This window comes from Pelophylax lessonae (assembly GCF_965119305.1).
Source record: "Pelophylax lessonae genome assembly, chromosome: 3".
Taxonomy (NCBI): domain Eukaryota; kingdom Metazoa; phylum Chordata; class Amphibia; order Anura; family Ranidae; genus Pelophylax; species Pelophylax lessonae.
Window position 1 is genome coordinate 396974066 of NC_138770.1, and position 25569 is coordinate 396999634.

The window sequence follows — 25569 nt, forward strand, 5'->3', positions numbered from 1 at the left end:
ATAAATGCTGTGGGGACTGGAGGTGGAAGAGTACCCATTAAGGAGGTTTTTGAGGAATTTAAACATAAAAAAAAAATCTTGGCGCATATGAAGATAACACAAATTCAGTACTGTGTCATTAGGGATTTCTGAGGTTGCTGCTGATGCTGACACTGACCCTGCACCCCCTGTGACGCAGTACCCACATCAGAGAAAGGAATCTTACATGCACTGTAAGAGAACCAACTGGGCAACAGAAAAAAAAAAACAAAACAATGCTCAACAGGAGCAACAGCCCAGGAAGCAAATGCCAACAGCCAGGGACACATAAAAAACACAAGGGTCCATCAAGGCACTGCCGCACCAAAGGAAGCATCAGCTGATGCCAGAACGTCCACTTTGTAGAATTTGGAAAAAGTGTGCACCGACGACCAAGTCGCAGTCTTGCACACCCGGGCCACTGAGGCCCGATGCCAATAGGCCCAGGACGCACTCACAGATCTGGTGGAGTGCGCCGTAACAGGGAACGGCGGAACCAGTTCCTTCAAGGCGTAAGCCTGTTCAATGGTCTGTCTGATCCATTTGGCAATAGTGGCTGCAGACGCAGCCATGCCCTTCCGGGGTCCCTCAGGAAGGACAAAGAGGGAATCCGTCTTCCGAAAGGATTCCACAGACGACAGGTAAACCCTGATCGCCCTGACAACATCCAAGGAATGCAGAGCAACCTCCTTAGGACGCATAGGCTTCGCACCAGGCGAAGGCAGGACGATGTCCTCATCAATGTGGAACTCAGAGACCACCTTAGGAAAAAAGGAGGGATGCGGACGCAAAACCACCTTATCCCGGTGAATCACCAAGCACGGAGAACGGCAAGATAACACTGCCAGTTCAGACACCCTGCGAGCCGAAGTGATCGCCACCAAAAAGTCAACCTTCTTAGACAGCAGAGGCAACGATATTTCCCTAATGTGTACAAAGGGAGCACGCTGTAAGACGGACAGAACCAAGTTCAAGTCCCATGGAGGTAAAGGCTCCTTCCAGGGAGGAGCCAAATGTCGCACACCTTGAATGAAGGTGCGAAACAAAGAGTGAGACGCCACAGGGCGTTGAAAAAAGAATGGTCAGTACGGACACCTGGCCTATAAACGTGGCCAGCGCCAGGCGCTGGTCCACCCCAGACTGGAGGAAGGCCAACACTCTGGACACCGAGTACGAGCGAGGGGAGAACCCCCTGGACCCATACCAGGCGAAATAAGCCTTCCAGGTACGGTAACAGATTTTACCAGAGGAGGATTTCCTGGCCTTGATCAGGGCAGGGATGACCCCCGGGGAGAGACCCTAGTCCTTCAAGACCTGGGTCTCAACAGCCAGGCTGTTAAAGCCAACGACTGTAAGCAGGATGGAAGATCAGACCCTGAGACAGGAGATCTTCCCGCAGAGGCAGACGCCACGGAGGCGCCACTGCCAGGTGAACAACGTCGGCGCACTAGGACCGGCACGGCCAGTCTGGAGCCACCAGAATCACCACGTGCGGTTCCGAAACCAATCAGCGGAGGAACCGGGATAGTAACTGAATCGGGGGAAAGGCATACATCAGATTATACTGATGCCAAGGGGCTACCAACGCATCCGAGGCATCCGCCAACAGATCGCGCGTTCTTGCCACGAACCTTTCCACCTTTTGGTTCAGCCGGGATGCAAACAGATCCACGTTGGGGGATCCCCACCTCGCACACAGCATTTGGAAGACCTCCGGGTGTAGGGACCATTCCCCCTGGTCCAGGGTCTGGCGGCTCGGATAGTCGGCCTGCCAATTTTCCACACCCGGAATGTGAACTGCTGGGATCGCCGGGACAAGAGTCTCGGCCCAAGACAAAATGTCGGTCACCACTCGGGCCGCTCGAGCACACCTGGTGCCCCCCTGGTGGCTGATGTAAGCCACCGCAGTAGCATTGTCCCTCTGTACTCGGACAGGACGGCCCCGAAGACGGCCCGACCACTGGAAGAGACAGAGTTTTATTGCTCGCAATTCCAGCACATTTATCGGGAGAGAGGATTCCTCCTCCGACCATGTTCCCTGGGCAGACAGGTTGCCCAGAACTCCACCCCAGCCCGACAGGCTGGCATCCGTGGCATTTACCGTCCACACCAATGGACGGAAGGACTTGCCTTCCGCCACCGACGGGGACTGGAGCCACCACAGAAGAGCCAATCTGGTCTGACGACTCAAGGAGACACACAGATCCAGGGACTGAGGCAGTCTGTCCCACTTGGCCAGGATCTCCGCTTGGAGAGCCCGCTTGTGAAACTGAGCAAAGGGTATCGCCTCGAAGGCCGACGCCATCAACCCCAGGCCCCGCATACTGGTCCTGAGTGACGAGGACGGGCTGTCCCTGAGGGACCTGAGCTCGTCCTGCAAGGTCCGGAGCTTGTCCTCCGGCAAGAACACCTTTGCCTGAGCAGAGTCCAGAATCATTCCCATATAGGGAATAGGACGCACTTTGCCCCCCTTCCTGGGCACCGTGAACAGAATGGAACAAAATTCCCGAAACCTGTCCCGATGAGGCACCGGGACAATCACCCCCTGAGCAAGAAGGTCCTACACCGCTTGATGCAGGTCCTGCCAACGCCCAGGAGGCAAGCGAAGCTTCGAGGGAAAGAATCTGCCCGCTGGCCGGGAAAGGAATTCGATCACGTATCCTGATCGAATGATTTCCTGAACCCACCTGTCCGATATTCGGAGCAGCTAAGGTTGGAGGAAACCGCGCAAGCGTCCCCCCACCCCTGAAACGGGTGAGGGCGCCCCTTCAGGCAGAGTCGGACTGACCCGCCGAGCCGGCATTACCCGACTCCCGCTTGCCCTCCCAGGGCTTCTTCTGACTGCCCTGGGCCTTGAAGGGCTTACCCTTGGATTGGTTCCGAAAGGTACGAAAGGACCCCTGATTGGATCTAGGCGCAGAACCCCGCTTGCCACGAAAGGACTTGTTCTTCGGGTTCTGGGGCAGCATAGTGCTCTTGCCCCCCGTGACGCCTTTCACCAGGGTGTCCAATGCCTCGCCAAAAAGGCGAGAGCCAGCATAAGGAAAATCAGCAACTGTTTTCCGTGAGGACTGGTCAGCCGACCAGCTTTTTAGCCATATCAGTCGCCGGTTAAGTACCGCGACACTAGAGAGGCGAGCCACCAAGGGGGCCTCATTCAAGGCCACATCACACAAATACATGACTCCATGGTGGATCTAATCCACCATTTCCAGCCAGGCAGGCGGGACCCCATCAGACACGAGATTGCACCTAAGCATCTTAGTCCAATCAGCCACCGCCTGAGCCACCAAAACGGACGCGAAAACGGGTCTGAGCAACGAACCCGCCACCGTATAGGAATGGCGAGCTAGAGACTCCAACCGCCGGTCCGTGGGATCCCGGAAAACCGGGGTATCCTCAGTAGGAACCAAGGTAGCCTTGTTCAGCACGGCCACAGTGTAATCTACCTGTGGAGGCACACACCATCGTGATTCCGTAGCCGGTGCAAACGGATAAAGCAATTTGAACCGACTAGGCACCAGGAATGGACGTTTCAACGTGCGCCACATTTCATTAACAGTGTAATGAAAGTCTGCTGGGCAGGGAAAAACCTGCGCAGACTTGCGGGACCTGTGCGTCACCAAATGGGAACACAGCGCCCAGAGGACAGGGCACATCCTCCAAATGTAAGGTTTCCTTAACAGAAACAATTAACTCATCAATGGTCGCCCGTTCTTCGGGTGACCCCGGGGAGGAGGTATCAACCCCCTCCATCTCAGCCTCCCCCACGGACCCCGGGGGGTCCAGGGATGAGCGGGACCCTGAAAAGGGCACGCTCACAGCAGCAGCCATATCCCCATCTGAATCAGAAGAAAGAGACAGTCTGGGCCTCTTTTTTTGCAGCAGGCTCAGCCATCAGCATTTCCATATTTGCCACTAAAGTCGCTACTACAGAGGTCAAAGCGGGTCGCAGCGGAGCCACAGGAGAACTGGGGCCCCCCACTAAAGCTGGAGGAAACTTGCTTTCCTGAGAATCCATGGCTCAAGTTATCAGAAACAAACTACAGTGCAAAAAATGGTGTACTGTCCCCTTTAAGAACGCTGCGGTGTGTGCGGCCCACCGCTACTGCAACAGTGATGAAAGACCCCCAAAGGAGAAAAGAAACTGAGCCAGAAGCGATATACAGAGGGAAGAATGAGAGCGATAACCTGCAGAGCCCGCAGAGCGTTGCTATCAGTGTCCTTGCTGCTGATGTAATGCTGCTGGAGAGGGCTGGACTAGAAGCCAGACCCCGGGAAAATGGCTGCCCCATAGGGAAGCATTGGAGGCTATGCCAAAATGGCCGCCGACATGCGGCCGGACCGATCGTTCCACCGCCCACAACATGGCGGCGGATGGCGCCAAAATGACATGCAGGAGCGCCCCAGAGGAGCTACACATGTGTGCCCATAGCAAAGATGGCAGACCGCGCGAAAATGCACCGCTGCGGTCGCCGCACAGTCATAAACGTCTGCACCCCCACAAAGCAACTATGGTGACACAGGGACAGGGACCCCCGGCAAACATACATATCTGCACAAGCGAACCCCGCAGGGATCGCACAGGGAGTCACACAGGCACAGACATGGGGACACACAGCAACACAGACTGCCACCCCAGACAGAGGCCCCACACAGAAAAGTACTTACCTGTACCAGATGGCGTGGGGAGCCTCTATGCACGGAAAACCTCTGTCCTCATCTGACAGGGAGTGCCGTGAGCCAGGGACATGACGCTGCAGCACTGCAGACGAGTCCTGTGAGGTAGCCACCTCACGGCTGCATCCCTGCAGCGAACAGGGATGGGTCGTTCATAATGCCAGGGCGAACCATAGCTGAACGCTCGGTGGCGGGCTGGGGGTCCATCTGACCCTTTTGCTCTGGAGAACCAGGGCGGTCAGTCCGAATCCCAGCACCGCATGATCCATCTTCATCCGAAGAGAAGACTAAAGCCCCGTACACACGTACTGATCGTCGGCCGAACGATCGGCCGTCTTTTGTCCGAGGGCTGTCTTGTCTGTTGAAAACTGCAAAAGACTGCACACGAATTTTGGCGGCCAACAACAGCCGACTGCAGAAGTGATGTCATGTGATGGTTAACTTTCCTGGTCTTTTTTCTTTTCTGAGCATGCCCAGTCTTGCAAATCTGCTGTCTGTCGGCCGAATTCTGTACTGACTGGCGAACAATCGGCCGTTCTGGTGTTGACCAACAAAAATTTTAATGCTTGCACGACAGATTATTTTCGGTCGAAAGTGCGCTGTCGGCTGTCGGAAGCATCATACTAACAAGCCTACAATCGGCCGATCGGTCGTCGGCCGAATCTTTACGGCCGACAATCGGTACGTGTGTACGGGCCTTAAAGCCCCGTACACACGTACCGATCGTCGGCCGACCGATCGGCCGTCTTTTGTCCCCGGGCTGTCCTGTCCGCTGAAAAGTGCAAAAGACTGCACACGAATTTTGTCCGCCGACTGCAGAAGTGATGTCATGTGATGGTGGTTAACTTTCCCTGTGTTTTTTCTTTTCTGAGCATGCCCAGTCTTGCAAATCTGCTGTCTGTCGGCCGAAATCTGTACTGACTGGCGAACAATCGGCCGTTCTGGTGTCGGCATACAAAAATTTTAATGCTTGCACGACAGATTCTGTTCGGCCGAAAGTGCGCTGTCGGCTGTCGGAAGCATCATACTAACAAGCCTACAATCGGCCGATCGGTCGTACGCCCAATCTTTTCGGCCGACAATCGGTACGTGTGTACGGGCCTTAACACTAGAAGCTGACAAAATAAACAGCTAGTAAAGTAAGAGAAAAAAACTGATATTTTCAAAGAAAAATCAAATAAAAGATTAGGAAGGCTGAGACTGAAGCCCCAGCACAAGGTAAGCCTGACTATTCCTGACGCTAGGCAGATTAAAACTGAGTTGGGAGTGGTGATGCAGGGGGGGTATTGACCAGATGGGACAGCCCCCATGGGTGTGTATGTGCTAATGCCTTTTGTCTTTGGACTAAGTCTATATGCCTAGCTATTCCTGCGGATGGGAAGTCAATACCCAACAGTGATGACTTAGAGGAGGCGGCGACTGTCGGAGGACGTAAGAGAAAAGGGAAATTTGTTTCCCTTTCCTAGTAGTGAAGATTTATTGCCCTCAGAGCTCCTGTTCATCCTGGCCAGCACTGAAACTAACCCTGTGTCTTCATCAGACTATAAAAAATCCCAGAGTGTCTACCAAGGTAAAACTGACAGTTATTGGTAGTTCTGAAAAAAGAAAACACAGTTTAACCCCTTTGTACTGACCGCACACCCATGCATCCTCACGGAAGTGGGCTTTTTTCCATGGGGCCGCATAGATGCTTACCTTCCTTTGTGCTGGGAACGCACCGCACAGCGCGCTCTCAGCACAGAGACTGGGATCTCGTACTAATGATCAAGACCCGGGACTGTCGGTTGATGGTGGTCACCTGATCGATAGCCTCAGATTGGCTATAACAATGATCAGTAACTGTGAGCCGCCCTTGAGTTTCCTTCCCCTTTTGAATGAAGAGGAAGATACATTGTATCTTCCTCTTCTTGCAGAAGAGGAATTGTAAACAAACCAAGTGTGTTTAAAAAAAACTAATAAAAATTAAAAATATTAAGAATAAAAAATCTATCTCCGTGGAAGCCCTATCGGGAGGAAACGCGTCTGAGCAAGGAGGAGCCGCGCTGTCACTTACTTCGCCGTGGCTTGCACTGCAGGCAACCGCGGACTTCAGGATTCAATACCAGGCAGACTGTTTTTTCCATAAATGTAAGTGCTCTACCTTATTATTAATACATTTTCGGGGATAATCGGCCTCCCTCTGTTCTTGCTCCATATATGTGAATAATTGGACATCGAACCGAGCGTGTGAGCTATGAGATCTTCTTTTCATACAACCAAAAGTTTCAGGAGAGACAGAAAGAATATATCTCAAAGCCTTAGACATTTGGGATCTGGTAAGAAGCCCCTTTGTATAAAGGTGTGGGAATTGATCACTCCTATTTTGGCTTGTCACAAGAGGTTCTCCCTGGATTGATTTCTGCCTTTCTATATGCCCTTTATACTGCATTTGCTGTTAAGAAGCAAACCTGTGAGGTGGTGGGAAACTGTCACATCCTACATTGGATCACTCTTTGCTTTTTTCAGCACCAGTTTACTTCATCGTTTTCCACATTTTTTTCACCCAGCACATTTGGATTTTGAGTTGAACATTTTGGGACTAATTGCATCACTCCCAGTTGGGATTTTATATATTCGCCACCAATATATACACACTTGTTTAGTGAATATGTATATTATTGATTTATAAATAGGTATGGTTTTCATCATATTTATTTGTTTATGATAATTCACTTTTAGCGCACCAGACTATTTTCATTTTATTTACATTCCAGAACATTGGATCTTTGGTTGCAGCTCACTCACATTTATTAGTGCACTTTCTCACATTTTCCAAAAAAATAATAATGACCATAGTTTAAGCTGTTTTTGTATTTTACAATGTCTTTAATCACTTCTGGAGCGGAAGATTTTACCCCTTTCCTGACCAGGCCCTATTTTGCGATTCGGCACTGCGTTACTTTAAAGGGCAATTGCGCGGACGTGCAATGCTGTACCCAAAATAAATTGATGTCTTTTTTTTCCCCGCAAATCAAGCTTTCTTTTGGTGGTATTTGATCACCTGTGCGATTTTTATTTTTTGCGCTAACTCTGTAATCAAAAGACCTATTTGTGTACTAAACACATTGAGCCCTAGCAGGCTAAATTAACACTTATGCCTCGTACACAACGATTGTTGGCCGTGAATTTTAGGCCAACGTCTGATCGGCCGATTTTCGGCTTGTTAGTATGATGCTTCCGACAACCGACTGCGACTTTTCGGACGAACAAAATCTGGTGTGCATGCTATTAAATTTTTGTTGGCCGTCAACAGAACGGCCGATTTTCCGTCAGTCAGTACAGATTTCGGCAGACAAAAATCAGATGAGCAAGACTGGGCATGCTCAGAGAAGAAAAAACACACGGAAAGTAAACCAGAACATGACATCACTTCTGAAGTTGGTTGTTGTTGGCCGAGAAAATTCGTGTGCAGTCTAGAACACATTTCAACCAACACAACAACACTGGACAAAAGACGGCCGATCGGTCGGTCGATAATCGTTGCGTGTGTACGAGGCATTAGGCTGGCCATAAATTGTGCAGTTTTCTTTCATTTAACCAATGCTTTTTAAACCATTGGGCTAATTTACTTGGCAAATGGAGTAATCAACTCAGTTATCAAGGCTAATTTTCCCTTAGCTCAATGAAGGAGGTCAAGCTCTGCTGACTTCCATCACCCAATTATGTGCAAGTAAAAAAAGGGATTTCCTGATGATGCCTCTATAGGCGAAATGTATTGAGATCGGGTTGCTGCATAAAGCTTGTGGACAACCATTGGACGTCATTTCCGGGAGCGGTGTAATGCACGCCAGCTGGGGAGCTGCTGCTAATAGTGAGGGAGTGTGAGTTCCTGGTTTACATGGTTATAGTGGCCTAAGAACATTGTACGTGTCTATTGAGCTGATGCCGGTCGGGCACTTTTTAATGTCAGCACAACTACTGCAGAGTTGTTTTTTTTAACTATTTTGGTTTTAATAAACGGTGTTGCACGATCACCTTGTTATTTGTTTTATATACCTATTGCCATGGATTATCTGAGGGAGAAAGCTCCTTCATGTGGATTGCCTACAATTTCAGAAAAGTTCACTAATCTTGCATTAAGTTGCATTTGCCAAAAGGCACGTTATGGTCCCTGGGACCTGGGGGCTCTGGTGAGTACGTTGTATATCTGCATGTGGTGGGGCACTTGGTTTTTTGGAGAAGAGTAGCCATATTGCACTAAACACGGATTTATGGTCACAGTAACCATCACTAAATTTTTTAGTGTACTGTCACATTATACAGTGGATTTTTATTCATATTTTTTGGAGGATTGTTTTTTTCTTTTGTTGTAATAATTTTTTATACATGTTAATTTTGCATATATACACAGCGATTGTGTTAGTGGCCTCACAATAGAGGCCACAATCGCTATAACTTATGTTTGCTAGTAATTGTGGTTTTGATTATGCATTTGGGATTCATTTATCTCTTTAGCACATTTTATTAGGGTTATGTAGCACACATAGATCTATATCTATATCTATATATATCTATATATATATATATATATATATATATATATATATATATATGTTTTTATTTTATTAGGTTATGTAGCACATATATACAGTGGGTACGGAAAGTATTCAGACCCCCTTAAATTTTTCACTCTTTGTTATATTGCAGCCATTTGCTAAAATCATTTAGGTTTATTCTTCTTCCTCATGAATGTACACATAGCACCCCATACTGACAGAAAAACACAGAATTGTTGACATTGTTGCAGATTTATTAAAAAAGAAAAACTGAAATATCACATGGTCCTAAGTATTCAGACCCTTTGCTCAGTATTTAGTAGAAGCCCCCTTTTGATCTAATACAGCCAGGAGTCTTTTAGTAGAAGCCCCCTTTTGATCTAATACAGCCAGGAGTCTTTTTGGGAAAGATGCAACAAGTCTTCCACTGGTGGAGGGCTGCAGTGATCGTTGACTTTCTACAACTTTCTCCCATCTCCTGACTGCATCTCTGGAGCTCAGCCACAGTGATCTTTGGGTTCTTCTTTACCTCTCTCACCAAGGCTCTTCTCCCCCTATAGCTCAGTTTGGCCAGACGGCCAGCTCTAGGAAGGGTTCTGGTCGTCCCAAACGTCTTCCATTTGAGGATTATGGAGGCCACTGTGCTTCTTAGGAACCTTAAGTGCAGCAGAAATCTTTTTGTAACCTTGGCCAGATCTGTGCCTTGCCACAATTCTGTCTCTGAGCTCTTCAGGCAGTTCCTTTGACCTCATGATTCTCATTTGCTCTGACATGCATTGTGATCTGGAAGGTCTTATATAGACAGGTGTGTGGCTTTCCTAATCAAGTCCAATCAGTATAATCAAACACAGCTGGACTCAAATGAAGGTGTAGAACCATCTCAAGGATGATCAGAAGAAATGGAAAGCATCTGAGTTAAATATATGAGTGTCACAGCAAAGGGTCTGAATACTTAGGACCATGTGATATTTCAGTTTTTCTTTTTTAATAAATCTGCAACAATGTCAACAATTCTGTGTTTTTCTGTCAGTATGGGGTGCTATGTGTACATTCATGAGGAAGAAGAATGAACCTAAATGATTTTAGCAAATGGCTGCAATATAACAAAGAGTGAAAAATTTAAGGGGGTCTGAATACTTTCTGTACCCACTGTATATATATATTAGGTTATGTAGCATATATATATATATACATATATATATATATATATATATATATATATATATATATATATCTATATAGATATATATCTATATAGATATATATATATATATATATATATATATATATATATATATATATATATATATATGTATATATATATATATGTATATATAAATTTTATTTTCTTCATTAATCACATGGATTTTTAATGAGGGATATTTTATTATATTTATATAATAGCACCTCGCTTTACTTGAATCTTAAGTGCAAGTAAAAGTATATATATATATATTTTTTTACTTTAATGCAAGTAATTGGGTATTTTTTTTTTTGTATAGGGATTTTCACCACATTCACAAAGATAAGGGAACTTTCTCTCTGAAAGTAAAAATTCCTTTGGAAAATGAAAAGCCTGTTTGCCTTTAGTAAACCAAAACAGTTAACTGAAGTCTTGCTTCACTTGCCCAATTAATACATATCTGCTGCCATCTAGTGGCAATAACTGAAATATAAGTAACTAGTAGTTACATAGTGAAGTTGAAAGAAGACATCAGTCCATCTAGTTCAACCTATGATGTGTGTGTGTATAAGTGTTTATGTCAATAGTACTTTGTATACCACTGTATGTTGTGGTCGGTAAGGTGACCATCTAATTTTTTTTAAACTATTTCCCCGCTGACACCACTGCTTGTGGAATAGAATTCCACATCCTTACCACTCTGACGTTATAGAACCCTTTCTGCAATTTAAGGTTTAACCGCGTTTCTTTTCATTTTAGCGAAGGCCCACAAGTCCTTTTATATTCCCTTTCGCTGAATAGTTTGTTTCCTATGCTAGGGTCGCCAGTACGGTGTTTGTACATTGATATTATATCCCCTCCCCAGCGTCTCTTCTTCAGAGAGAATAAGATCAATGCTTGCAGTCTTTCCTCATAGCTGAGATCCTCCAGTCACTTTATTAGCTTTGTTGCCCTTCTCTGGACTCTCTCCAGTTCCAGCACATCCTTCCTGAAGACAGGTGCCCAGAACTGGATGGCATACTCGAGATGCGGCTGGACCAGAGTCTTGTAGAGTGGGAGAATTATCGTTTTATCTCTGGAGTGAATCTTAATACACCCCAGTATTCTATTAGCTTTGCTTGCAGCAGCTTGACAATGCGTGCTATTGCTGAGTTTGTCGTCTACTAGGACCCATAGTTCCTTTTCCATCTTAGATTCCCCCAAAGGCTCTCCCCCTAGTGAGTAACTTGCGTTCATATTTCTGGCCCCCAAATGCATTACCTAACATTTCTCAACATTAAACCTCATTTGCCATGTAGATGCCCATCCCATTATTTTGTTCTTCTTGTAAGGTTTCCACATCTTACGTAGAAGTTATTGCCCTGCTTAATTTAGTATTGTCCGCAAATATGGAAATTGAGCTGTTTATCCCATCCTCTAGGTCGTTTATGAATAAATTAAATAGGATTGGTCCCAGGACAGTTCCTTGGGGGACCCTACTTTCCACACCAGACCATTCCGTGTACTCCCCATTTATCACCACCCTTTGGACTCACCCTTAAAGCCAGTTTTTAATCCAGGTATCCACTCAATGGTCCATACCTACGTACCTTAGTTTGTACAGTAAACGTTTGTGGGGAAATGTATCAAATGCCTTTGCAAAACCCAGATACACCACAACCACAGGCCTTCCTTTATCTAAATGGCAGCTCACTTCTTCATAGAAGGTTAATAGATTGGTCTGGAAAGAGCAATTTTTCATGACTCCATACTGATTACTACTAATGATACAGTTTTTATTACTAAATTCTAGGATATAGTCCCTTATCATGCCCTCCAATATTCTACAGACTATCGATGTTAGGCTAACTGGCCTGTAGTTCCCAGGGATATACTGTATCTCAGCCCTTTTTTAAATATTGGTACCAGGTTGGCTTTTTTTCAATCAGCAGGTACCATTCCCATCAGCAGACTATCCTTAAAAATTAGGAACAATGGTCTGGCTATCACCTGGCTGAGTTCTTTAAAGAGGAAGTAAACCCTCCTCTGCAAGTTGTACCTATAGGTAAGCGGAAGCCTATGATAAGGCTTTCCTATAGGTACTGTAAATATCTCCTAAACATGTACCGTTTAGGAGATATTTACCTTACATGCAGCCAGTGACATCACTGGCGCATGCGCTCTGAAGGAACGGCCGCTGGTGCCGGTCCTTCAGAGCCTTGTGCCGTAACCGTCGGCTCCCATGCGCATGCGTGGGAGTGACGTAATCGTGGGTCCAGCCAATCAAATTGCCGGATGCCGAGAACCTGGAAGAAGGGTGACAGAACATGTCACCCATGGGAGAATGAGCGGTCGGCGCTTCGGGGCTTCGTTCTAAGGTAAGTATATCATAATGAGCTAGTATGCGATGCATACTAGCTCATTATGTGTTTTTCTTTCAGGTGTACTTTTTGAAAAAAAATAAAAATTCTGAGGTTTACAACCTCTTTAAGGACCCTCGGATGTAAGCCATCTGGTCCCGGTGACTTATTTATGTTACGTTTTTCAAGTCTAGTTCTGAGTCTGTTTTCTGTTAACAATGAGGGTGCTTCCTGTGACGTATTATTAACATTAAAGCGGAGTTCCACCCAAAAGTGGAACTTCCGCTTTAAATAGTCCTAACCCCCTGACATGCCACATTTGGCATGTCATTTTTGGGGGGGAGGGGAGCGGGTCCCTAGTTTTTACATGTACCCGCTCCCACTTCCGCTCGGAGCACCGCGGCGCCCTGAGCGGAAGTTCTCCGCTCTCCCTCCCTCCCTGCAATCTTCTGGGACATGTCAGAGGTCCCAAAAGATTGCCGGCCAATCACGACACATAGCGCAACTCGCGCATGTGCAGTGCGTACCCGGCTGTGAAGCCGCAAACTGTCACAGCCGGGTGCCCACATCAGTGATGCCGGCGCCGCGGACCAGAGAGGGAGAAGACGGCGCATCGCTGGACCGTGGGACAGGTGAGTTTGCGGTTAGGCTGGAACTCCGCTTTAACATTACAGTCTAGGTTACTATTTCCCCCAATTCTTTTGTGAAGACTGAGAAGAATTTATTTAGCACCTTCGCCTTCTCTCTGTCCTTTGTAGCCAGATTCCCTTTGTCGTCCTTTATGGGGCCAATGTGTTCTGGCCTCACTTTCTTACTATTTATACAATTTCCTGGGTTTATTTTTACTCTCTTCTGCTATGTGGCTTTCGTGTTCTATTTTAGCCGCCTTGATTGCGCTCTTACATTTCTTATTGCATTCTTTGTAATGTTAGAATGCTGCCAATGACCCCTCAGCCTTGTATTTTTTAAAGGCCTTTTCCTCCATTTTTTTATGCATTTTTACGTTGGAGTATAGCCACCCAGGATTTATTTTAGCTCTTTTAAACATATTCCCTGGCTAATTCCTTTATTTAGTACGTTCTTAAAGCACTAATTTTTCCTCCATGTTCTTTGTTCCTAGAATTTTATCCCATTTTAACCACTTGCCGACCGCCGCAAGTACATATACTGCGGCGGTCAGCCCCCCCCTGGGCAAAGTGACGTATGGAGGCGCGTTCCCACCCCCGCTCGTTCACTGCCATCCCTGCACGAGTGACCGGCGGCTCCGATGTCCGACGGTCACTCACGATCTCCCGCTAGAGAGGGAGAAAGGCAGACGGCTAATGTAAACAAAGCCGCCTGTCATTCTCCCTGGTGTAACTGCAAAGATCATACGATCCTGCTATGTAGGATCATATGTCTCTGTGGTTACATCAACACCACGCCCCTTTACAGTTAGAAGCATGCCCCTAGGGACACACTTAACCCCTTGATCTCTAATAAAGTTAACCCCTTCCCTGCCAGTGTAATTTTTACAGTAACAGTGCATATGTATAGCACTGATTACTGTAGTAATGTCACTGGTACCCCCAAAAGTGTAAAAAATGTCAGTCAAGGATCCAATCTATCCGCCGCAAAGTCGCAGACCCACAAAAAAAATCACAGATTGCCGCCATTACTAGTTAAAAAAAACAATAAAAATGACATAAATCTTTCCCGTTGTTAGTAAACGCAATAACTTTTGCGCAAACCAATCAAAATATGCTTATTGTGATGATTTTTTTGGGGGGAATTTCATATAACAAAATGTGAAAAATATTGTTATTTTTTCAAAATTGTCGCTCTTTTTTTGTTTATAGCGCAAAAAGTAAAAATCGCACAGGTGATCAAAGACCACCAAACGAAAGCTCTGTTTGTGGGGAAAAAGGACGTCAATTTCATTTGGGTACAGCGTCGCACAACCGCACAATTGTCCGTTAAAGTCACGAAGTGCCGAATCGCAAAATAGGCCCTGGTCTTTGAGCAGCCAAATCCTCCGGGGCTTAAGTGGTTAAATTGTCTAACAAAGAGCGCAGTTTAGGGAAGTTGGCTCTTTTGAAATTCAGTGTCCTTGTATTACCCTTGTGTTTCCTATTTCTATGATTTATACTGAAACTAATTGACCTATGGTCACTGATTCCTAAGTTGCCCCGTAATTCTACATCTGTGATCAGGTCTGTATTGTTAGTAATCAGTAGGTCTAGTAACGCATTGTTTCTTGTCAGTGCGTTCACCATCTGACCCATGAAATTGTCCTATAAAACATTAAGGAAATGACGAGCCTTAGATGAATGCCAGGTTCCTTCTGCTCAGTCTATATCTGGATAATTAAAATCCCCCATTATAAAGACATTTCCCATCCTTACTGCCATTCCAAGCTGTGATAGGAGGTCCGCCTCCCCCTCCTCCCTCTGGTTGGGGGGCCTATAGCAGACGACCAATATTACTTCCCATAGTACCTTCCCTTTCAAACTCTACCCATAGGGATTCTACCTCCTTCCTAGCTCCATTCGTGATATTGTCCCTCATATTGACTTTCACATTGTTCTTGATATACAGGCATACCCCTCCCCCTTTTGTACCCTCTCTATCTCTGCGATAAAGGGAAAACCCTGAATGGTTTCCAGCCAGCCATGAGAGCTTTCAAACCAAGTTTCTGAAATTCCCACAAAATCGAAATCCTCCTAATACATTAGCAGCTCCAGTTTTCCCATTTTGTTGGCCAGACTTCTAGCATCAGCATACAAACCTCGTCATTTTGTAGGGTTGCATACTATATCCTCATCATTATATGTTATGCTGCTGCTGGATAATTCTACATCTGGACCTTCCTCCCCATCACCTAGTTTAAAAGTCCCTCTAACTTATCGGCCATCTTCTCTCCCAGTAGGGCTGCACCCTCCCCATTTAGGTGCAGTCCATTCTTACTAAAGAGCCGGTATCCAACTGGGAAATCAGCCAAGTTCTCCAGGAACCCAAACTCCTCCTTACTACACCAACTCTTCAGCCACTTGTTAACTTACCTAATCTCCCGCTCCTTTCTGAGAATACTACCTTGGAGGTTCTACTCCTTAATTTAGCTCCTAAGTCCCTGAAATAATTTTTTAGGACTCTCCATCTTCCTCTAACTTTGTCATGTGTACCCATGTGTACCATGACAGCTGGGTCCCCCCCAGCCCCACCCAATAATCTGTCCACCAGATCCGTGATATGCCGAACCCGAGTGCCCGGTAAACAACAAACAGTTCGGCTCTTACAGTCTTTTTGACAGATTGCCCTCTCTGTCCTTCTAATAATTGAGTCTCCTACCACCAGAACCTGTCTTTCCTTACTCTTAGGCTCGCTCCCCCCCCCCCCACTAGAGGAGTTCTTCCCCTGGCAGTTAGGGGCGTCACTCTGCTCCAGAAATGCTGGTCCCAGACTGGTTTCCCCAACATCATGCTCCAGGGCATATTTATTGGGATGTTCCAGCCCAGGACTGGCCTCCTTGACTCTACCCTTCCTAACTGTCACCCAACTACCCTGCTCTGGTGCCTGCACCCTTGTATCTCCACCCGCCTCTGTGCTGGCCCCTGCCAGCAACTGCTGGGTATGTTCCAAGCTCTCCTTAAGTATGGAGATTCTTCTCAGTGTTGCCGGTTGCTTCCATAGATTCAGGACCTGAGCTTCCAGGGAAGCAATGTGCTTACATTTTGCGCAGCTGTATTCGCCCTCGATCGTATGATCGAGGAATGCATACATGCCACAAGGTGTACACCGAGTCGCATCTTCACACCCGCCGGCAATCGTACCCACTAATTTATTGGGGATTAAGAATTTAATAATGTCCGATTAGCTGTTTACTAGCTTCCTGACTAATTTCTCGCACACAGTTACTCCTCAGTCACACGCAGTTACTCAGCAGTGTTCAACACTACACAGTCACTCAACTCAGGTACTCGCAATACTCAGGTACTCGCAATACTCAGGTACTCACCTTACTCAGGTACTCACATTACTCAGGTACTCACACTACTCAGGTACTCACAATACTCAGATACTCACACTACTCAGATACTCACAATACTCAGGCATTCACACTTCTCAGATACTCACAATACTCATGTACTCACACTACTCAGATACTCTCACTACTCAGGTACTCACAGTGGCGTAGCGTGGGTTGTCTGCGCCCGGGGCAAGGTAAGTAATTTGCGCCCCCTAGACAAATCTACTAGACCACTACACTGACACCTACACTGACCTAGCTGACCACTACACAGACCTACCTTATTCCTACACTGACCTACCTGATTACTATACTGACACCTACACAGACCTACCTGACCACTACACAGACCTACCTGATTACTATACTGACACCTACACTGACCTACCTAACCACTACAGAGACCTACCTTATTCCTACACTGACCTACCTGATTACTATACTGACACCTACACAGACCTACCTGACCACTACACAGACCTACCTGATTACTATACTGACACCTACACTGACCTACCTGACCACTACAGAGACCTACCGTATTCCTACACTAACCTAACTGACCACTACACAGACACCTACTCTGACCTACCTTATTCCTACACTGACCTACCTTATTCCTGCACTAACCAACCTGATCACTAAACTGACTTACCTAATTTCTATACTGACACCTACACTGACCTACCTGACCACTACACAGACCTACCTGACCAATACACTGCCCACTACACTAACCTACCTGTTTCCTGCACTGACCTACCTGATCACTATACTGACACCTACAGAGACCTATTTGACCACTACAGAGACCTACCTGATTCCTACACTAACCTACCTGATTACTATACTGACCTACCTGTTTCCTGCACTGACCTACCTGATCACTATACTGACACCTACAGAGACCTATCTGACCACTACACAGACCTACCTGATTTCTGCACTAACCGACCTTATCACTACACTGACCTACCTGATTCCTGCACTAACAGACCTGATCACTACATTGACCTACCTTATTACTATACTGACCCCTACACTGACATTGTTGATTCCTACACAGACCTACCTGACACCCATACACTGACACCTTCACTGACTCGCTACACTGACAACTTCACTGACCCCACTACACTGACACCTTCTCTGACACCTACACTGATCCCACACACTGACCCCCCTACATTGACACATTTACTGACAACTATACTGACACCCCCTATACTGACCCCTACACTGACCCCCTGCACTGACCCCCTATACTGACACCGACACTGAATCCCCCATACACTGACCCCCCCCATACACTGACCCCTACACTGACACCTATACTGACCCCCCTACACTGAAACCTACACTAACCACCCCTACACTGACCCCCCATACACTGACACCTACACTGACCCCTACACTGACCTCCCCATACAATGACACATACATTGACACCTATACTAACCCCACTACACTGACTCCTAGACTGACCCCCCTACATTTCCACATACACTGACCGCCCTACACTGACACCTATACTGACACCCCTACACTGACAGCTACACTGACCCCCCCCCCCCACACACACACACACTGACCCCCCTACATTCCCACTTACACTGACCCCCCCATACAGTGACCCCCCCCCATACACTGACCCCCCCTACACTAACCCCCCTACACTGACACATACACTGAACCCCCCCTACATTTCCACATACACTGACCCCCCTACAATGACACCCCCTACACTGATCCCCCCACACAGTGACCCCCCATACACTGACCCCCCTACACACTGACCTCCCAATAAACTGGCCCCTACACTGACCCCCCCCCCCCAACATTTCCACATACACTGACACCCCCTACACTGACATTTATAATGACCCCTCTACACTGACACCTATACTGACACCCCCTACACTGACCCACCCCCCCTCCAATGTCAACTTCCCTGGGCCCCCAGGGGCAGGCAGCACATCACTTACTTTGTTTGTGTCCAAACACTGGTGGGGAGAGACAGCGCGTCGGCGGCCGGCCCGCACAGCAGGGGGAGACTCCGGAAGCGGTGCTGAACATACACGGAGCCACCGAGCATCTTCCCCCACGACCAGCCCCGCCCCCTGGATGCATGTGACCCCTTCAGTGGTTCGCCGCTCGTCCTGCACAAAGTCAGTCACGGAGCCAAGAGGAAGAGTGCTGGAGTGCGGGACGGACACTTTGCTCCCGCGGATGGCGGACGTGGGATGCGCCCCCCTAAATGTTGCGCCCGGTGCCAGTGCCCCCCCCAGCACCCCCCACGCTACCCCACTGGGTACTCACAATACTCAGATACTCACACTTAGGTACTCACAATACTCAGGTACTCACACTACACCCTCCTCAGCCAGCATCCCCACTACACACAGTCAGTCTTCACAGTCTCAGTCTTTTTTACTTGTTTGTGTCTCTGTGCTCTTGCTCAGCCGTCCCTGTAAACTGACACTGACACTTGCTTTATGATCATCGTGGTAATCTGATTTTTCACACAGTGAGCTGGTGCTTTTTATATAGTTGCTATATGAATTTTGGTTGCTATTGCTATAAAATAAATTGTTCTATGACACAGGGTTTTTGTCTGGATTTTTATTCCCTAGGTGAAGGATTTAAAAGGTTTCAGGGAAAATTGTAGCTAGCGCAGTGATCTGAGTCCAGGAGGAAGACATTACTGGGCACTACTACCATATATGAACCATCTTACTCAGTTCTGCACCTCCTCAGAATAAAGCTAGTATAAAAACATATGAAGTGGTAGTTAGTTTAACTACCTCCTTCCCAAGCCTATTCTGACATTTTGTTCCTACATATAAAATGTCAGAATTTTTCAGGAAAAAAAAAAACACTTTCATGAATTAAAAAACAAAACAGTAAAGTTAGCCCAATTTTTTTGGATAATGTGAAAGATGATGCTACAGCGACTAAATAGATACCTAACATGTCACGCTTTAAAATTGTGTCTGCCCGTTGAATGGTGGCAAACTATGATGTTTAAAATTCTCCATAGGCGATGCTTTAAACACCTTTACAGGTTACCAGTTTAGAGTTGCACAGGAGGTCTGGCGCTAGAATTATTGCTCTCGCTCTGATATTCGCAAAACAAAAATGTATTTTAATTTTTATATATACAAAAAAATGTTTTTTTACACTTTTTTTGTACTAACTTTATTGTTATCACAAGGGATAAACACCATTCCTTGTGACAGCATGGGCGGTATCAGATCCATCTAATGTTGGCAATAATGTAGAGCTCTAATAAGGACCAACCTTCTCTCATGTTACCCACTTTACAAAAATTTGAGCAATTTGGAGACAAAGTAATAATTCTGGAAGATGGCTTTAACCTCTGTTTGAATCCCTTAATAGACACTGTCCATAGCCCCTGAGGTGGAGGACAGGTGTAAATAAAGCACACAAATTCATAAAGGTATTCTTAATGTTGCCTTGTTTGTAGCAAGCTACAAAGTCCATGCCAGGTGGTACTTAGTGCCGGAGCGCCTGTCAAAGATGTATCCGTGCACCTCAGTTTCCTGGTGCAGGGGTTGTGGCCAGATAGGCACACCGATGCATGTGTGGTGGATGTGCTCTAAGGTTCGTCGCTTTTGGATGAGGGGGTCACTCATTTATTTTCTCACTCACCGTGGTTAATATCACTAAAGATGCAAGTATCACCCTACTGAACAAGCCTGTTGAAAATATCCCACAACACACTCAGACCTTGATTTACTTTATGTTCCGAGCAGCCAAAATTGCTCTAGCGACAGCGCGGAAAAGTCCTGTTATAGGTATTTCAATAGTCAAACGAAAACTCATGTGGATCAAAGGATAAACAATCTTTGACAAAGTATGGTCCCCTTGGCTTGCTTAGTTACAGGTCCCGAATGAACTAAACTCACTTTATGGATGATTGATAGAGGATCCCCGGACGGATTCACCACTTTTTTCCTTCTCCTCTTCTCATCTCTTCCATGGCTCCCCTGATTCATGCCAGCCTTGGCATCATACTCTAATGGGTTTCCTTCTCTTTTTCTTATTTAAGTTGCTCACGTTTGCACTCGTGGGATTGGAGTCCCTAATATGGGGCTGTCATGTTGCTGGGCAATGGATAGTATTTTGGAAGCTATCATCACTGGATAAAGACTTTCTCATTTTACAGGCCTATTTACAGTGACCATGCTTTAGTGAGGTCTCGACCTCAGGATCCTTATGTATTTGATTTTCATATTCTGATTAACTGGGCAGTTGTATGGATGGCTACCTCCCAGTGTTTATGATGTTATCGTTCTCTCATACTTAGTCTATAGCTGAATGCGAGCTTTCTTTGTTAATATAAGTTTATGCCCATATACCCACCCATTGCCTTATGAAAGACCTAACCCGGTTGCCAAGTTCTTCTTTTGTCCCCCCCCCACCATTTAAGAAAAAAAAAATGTACATGTACAGAGCACGCAAGGATTGTTCTCTACTTTGTCAAGTGGTTATTTACTCTTTGCTCCACAAACATATTAATAAAAACGATTGAAACTGAAAAGGACAGATGAATATAAGGGTAAAAATATGGTTCCGCCCATCACTGACTGGAAGTAAATACCTCCATGTACCTCTACCTGCAATATATAAGTTTAAAGACATTACTTCTACAACATATTTAAATATGAGACAGAGAATGAAGGCAGGATGATACTTTCCCCTTCCTTATGTGTCTTGTATGTATATACTGTATGTGCTGTCTATGTATAGATCTCATTTGTAAATGTGGCTGACCAGAAATGCCTTTTTGCATAAATTTCTAATGTAAGCCTGTTGACATAATACTCAATACTGTAAAACATGTTTTATAGGATTTTTTTTTCTTTTTTTTGGCTCAATTATAATATGTTTTGTTGATTTGTTCCATTATTTCAAAATTTCAGATAAAAAGCTCCCGATCTACACAGCCAGAAATTCAATTTTAATAACAGGACAAATTATAATATAACATTTACCTTTTTTATCTACAATAACCTACAATAACACTTAGGCCCCTTTCTCACGAGGTGGATCTGCTCGGCGGACTCTGCAAGCTCATTAGGGATCGCTCCGTTGATCCCCGTTGAGCAGGCGGATGACAGGTCCACCTCTGCCCACTATGCAGAGACGGACCTGTCAGAGTCCCACTCTCCTCTATGGGGAGATCGGATGAAAATGGATAGTATGTCCGTTTTCATCCAATCCCATCTCATCTGATCCGCTTGACGGATGGCGAACGTATCACCATCCATCTGTTTTCAGTGGATCTTGTCGGATCGGATGACAGATGGGTGTCAGCGGACACATCTCTGCTGACATCCGCCTTTCTATAGAGGAGAATGGGTGGCCTGATCAGGTCCACCTGTCCGAACGTGTGAAAGGGGCCTAATACTGGTCAAAATAGAAACACTTGTTTCTTATTATGTCTTCTTTCCTTAGATTGCTTAATTTTTACAAGGCAATATTGTAAAGAAAAAAAGCTTTGTTTTAAAAAATAATATGAATACTGAGGCAGGGGGGTGTAATTGTTTGCTAGAAATATCACAGCCACCTGCCTCAGTATTCTTCTCAGCGCTGATTCAAGCAGTAGGCCCTTGGGAGGGGCTATGCAAACCAAAAACCTTCATGGGCAGGGGTCAGTCTGTGGCTATCTACAGTGGTGAAAATAATTATTTGATCCCCTGCAGATTTTGTAAGTCTGCTCACTTACAACAAAATAAAGGGTCTATACTTTTTATGACTGGTGTATTTTAAATGATAGAGACAGAATAACAACCAAAAATCCAGAAAAAAACACATGATACAAATGTTATAAACTGAATTGCAGTTTAGTGAGTAAAGTAAGTATTTGATCCCCTACAAACCAACAATAATTCTGGCTCCAACAGACTGACTACAGTATGTGCTCATGTGGTCACAAATTAGTCCTGTCAAATTAGGAAGGTGCTCCTAACGACAGCTCTTTTTATGTATAAGACTTAGACACCTGTCCACAGAATCTCTTTCTTCCATTCAAACCTCACCATCATGTGCAAGACCAAAAGCTGTCAAAGGACATCAGGGACAAGATTTTAGACCTGCACAAGGCTGGAATGGGCTACAAGACCATCAGCAAGAAGCTTTGTGAGAAGGAGACAACTGTTGGAGCGATTATTCGCAAATGGAAGAAATACAAAATAACCATCAATCGCCCTCGATCTGGAGCTTCATGAAGATTTCACTTCATGGGGTAAGGATGGTCAAGAGAAAAGTGAGGGATCAGCTAAGAACTACACAGGAGGAGCTTGTGAATGATCTCAAGGCAGTTGGGACCACAGTCACCAAAAAAAACATTGGTAACACAATACCCTGCTAAAGACTAAAATCCTGCAGTGCCTGCAAGGTCCTCCTCAACAAGGCACATGTACAGGCCCATCTGAAATTTGCCAATGAACATCTAAATGATTCATAGAAGGATTAGGAGAAAGTGCTGTGGTCAGATGATGAGACCAAAATTAAGCTTTTTGGCATTAACTCGATTCGTCGTGTTTGGAGGAAGAAAAATCCTGAGTATGTCCCTAAGAACACCAGAGGTTTAAACATTATGCTTTGGGGCTGTTTCTTTGCTACAGATCCAGGCTAACTTTGGCACATTGAGGGGCCAGTGAACGGGGCCATATATTGTAAAATCTTGGATGAGAACCTTTTTCTCTCAGCCAGAACACTGAAGATGGGTCATGGATGGGTCTTCCAGCATGACAATGACCCAAAACATACTGCCAAGGCAGCAAAGGAGTGGCTCAAGAAGACACACATAAAGTGGCCTAGTCAGTCTCCAGACCTTAATCCTATAGAAAATGTATAGAGGGAGCTGAAACTTCAAGTTGCCAAGCAAAAGCATAGAAACCTTAAGGATTTAGAGAAAACCTCTAAAGAGTGAACCAAAATCTCTCCTGGGATGTGTGCAAACCTGGTAACCAAATACATCTTACATCTGTGCTTGCCAACAAGTGTTTCTCCACCAAGTACTGAGTTAAGTTTTGCTTGGGAATCAAATACCTATTTTACTCACTGAACTGCAACCCAATAACATTTGTATCGTGTTTTTTAAGGATTTTTGGTTAATATTCTGTCTCCATCATTTAACCCCTTCCCGCCGACGTAATGCAAATATGCGGCATCGGCTTCAAGGGGTTACAGCTAGAGGCATCACCCCAGTACCATTTTTTTAGAGCCGACGGTCGGCTTTCTTGTAATAACAACCAATGTGGCTTTTCAGCCACTCAGCTGTTATTCCAAGCAGTGGGAGGGGACGTCACCTCCCTCCCATGGCTCGCCCGGGTCTCCCTTCCCACCGGAAATTGTCTTTGATCGGGTCTCGGATCTAGTAACCCGGAAGCAATGTCATGACATCACGTCCGGTTACTGTAGTCTTAAAGCACCAGATTTAAAAAAAAAAATGTAAAAATGAAAGGGACAGTGCAAAAATAAAAAAAATTAATAAAATAAATAAGAAATAAAAACTGAAAGCACCCTGTCCCTACGTTGGACGCAGGACGTAAGTAGCACCTGCATATGTAAACGGTGTTCAAACCACACATGTGACTCTAAACAGGTAAGGTAACCATTAAAAAAATGTTAATGCTTCACTTATGGAGATTTTTAAGTACCGTAGTATGTCACCATTCCACGAGTGTGCGCAATTTTAAAGCATGACGTGTTAGGTATCTCTTTACTCTGTGTAACATCATCTTTCACATTATACAAAAAAAATGGGCTAACATTACTGTTTGTTTGTTTTTTTCATGAAAGTATATTTCTTTCAAAAATAATATGAAAGACCGATGCGAAATACTATTGCAAAGATAACTATTTTATTCTCTAGGGTCTCTTCTAAAAAATATATATAATGTTTGGGGGCTCTAAGTAATTTTCTATCAAAAATGCTGATTTTAACTTGTAAGCAGCTAATGTCAGAAAAAGGCGTAGGCATGAAGGGGTTAAAATACACCTGTGATAAAAATTACAGACTCTTAATTTCTTTGTAAGTGGGCAAACTTACAAAATCAGTAGGGGATCAAATAATTATTTTCCCCACTGTATAGGCAGACTGCATTTGATTGCAGACCACTCTAGGTAAAGCCCACCTTTAACATTCACCCTTAATAATTCAAAAACAGCTCCAATGAATGAAGTCAGGCAGAGAAGGAAAGAACTAGATGATGTTGGAAGTAGAGATGGCCTTGCGGCTCGCCCGGCGGTCGGTTCGTGGCAAACTTTGCTCGTTCGCTGTCCACCGATCATGCGAACATATGGCGATGTTTGCGGCGGCCATATTCTTTTACATTGTGAAGAACTTTGACCCATGACACATCCATCAGGTGGTACAGGACAGCCAATTGAGACATTTCAGCACATGGACATACCCCCAACCTTATAAATAGACCTGATCTGGTTGTCATTTACATTCTGCTTTTTGTCAGTGTAGGGAAAGGTTTGCTGTGGGAAGCAGGGACAGATTGTCAGTGACACAGATTGCTAGGTTATAGGTCCACAAAAGTCCTTTTAAGGACTGGTATTTGGTATACAGTGGGGATCGAAAGTTTGGGCACCCCAGGTAAAAATTTGTATTATTATATTAGAAGCCAAGGAAAGATGGAAAAATCTCCAAAAGGCATCAAATTACAGATTAGACATTCTTATAATATGTCAACAAAAGTTAGATTTTATTTCCATCATTTACAATTTCAAAATAACAGAAAACAAAAAAATGGAGTCTGCAAAAGT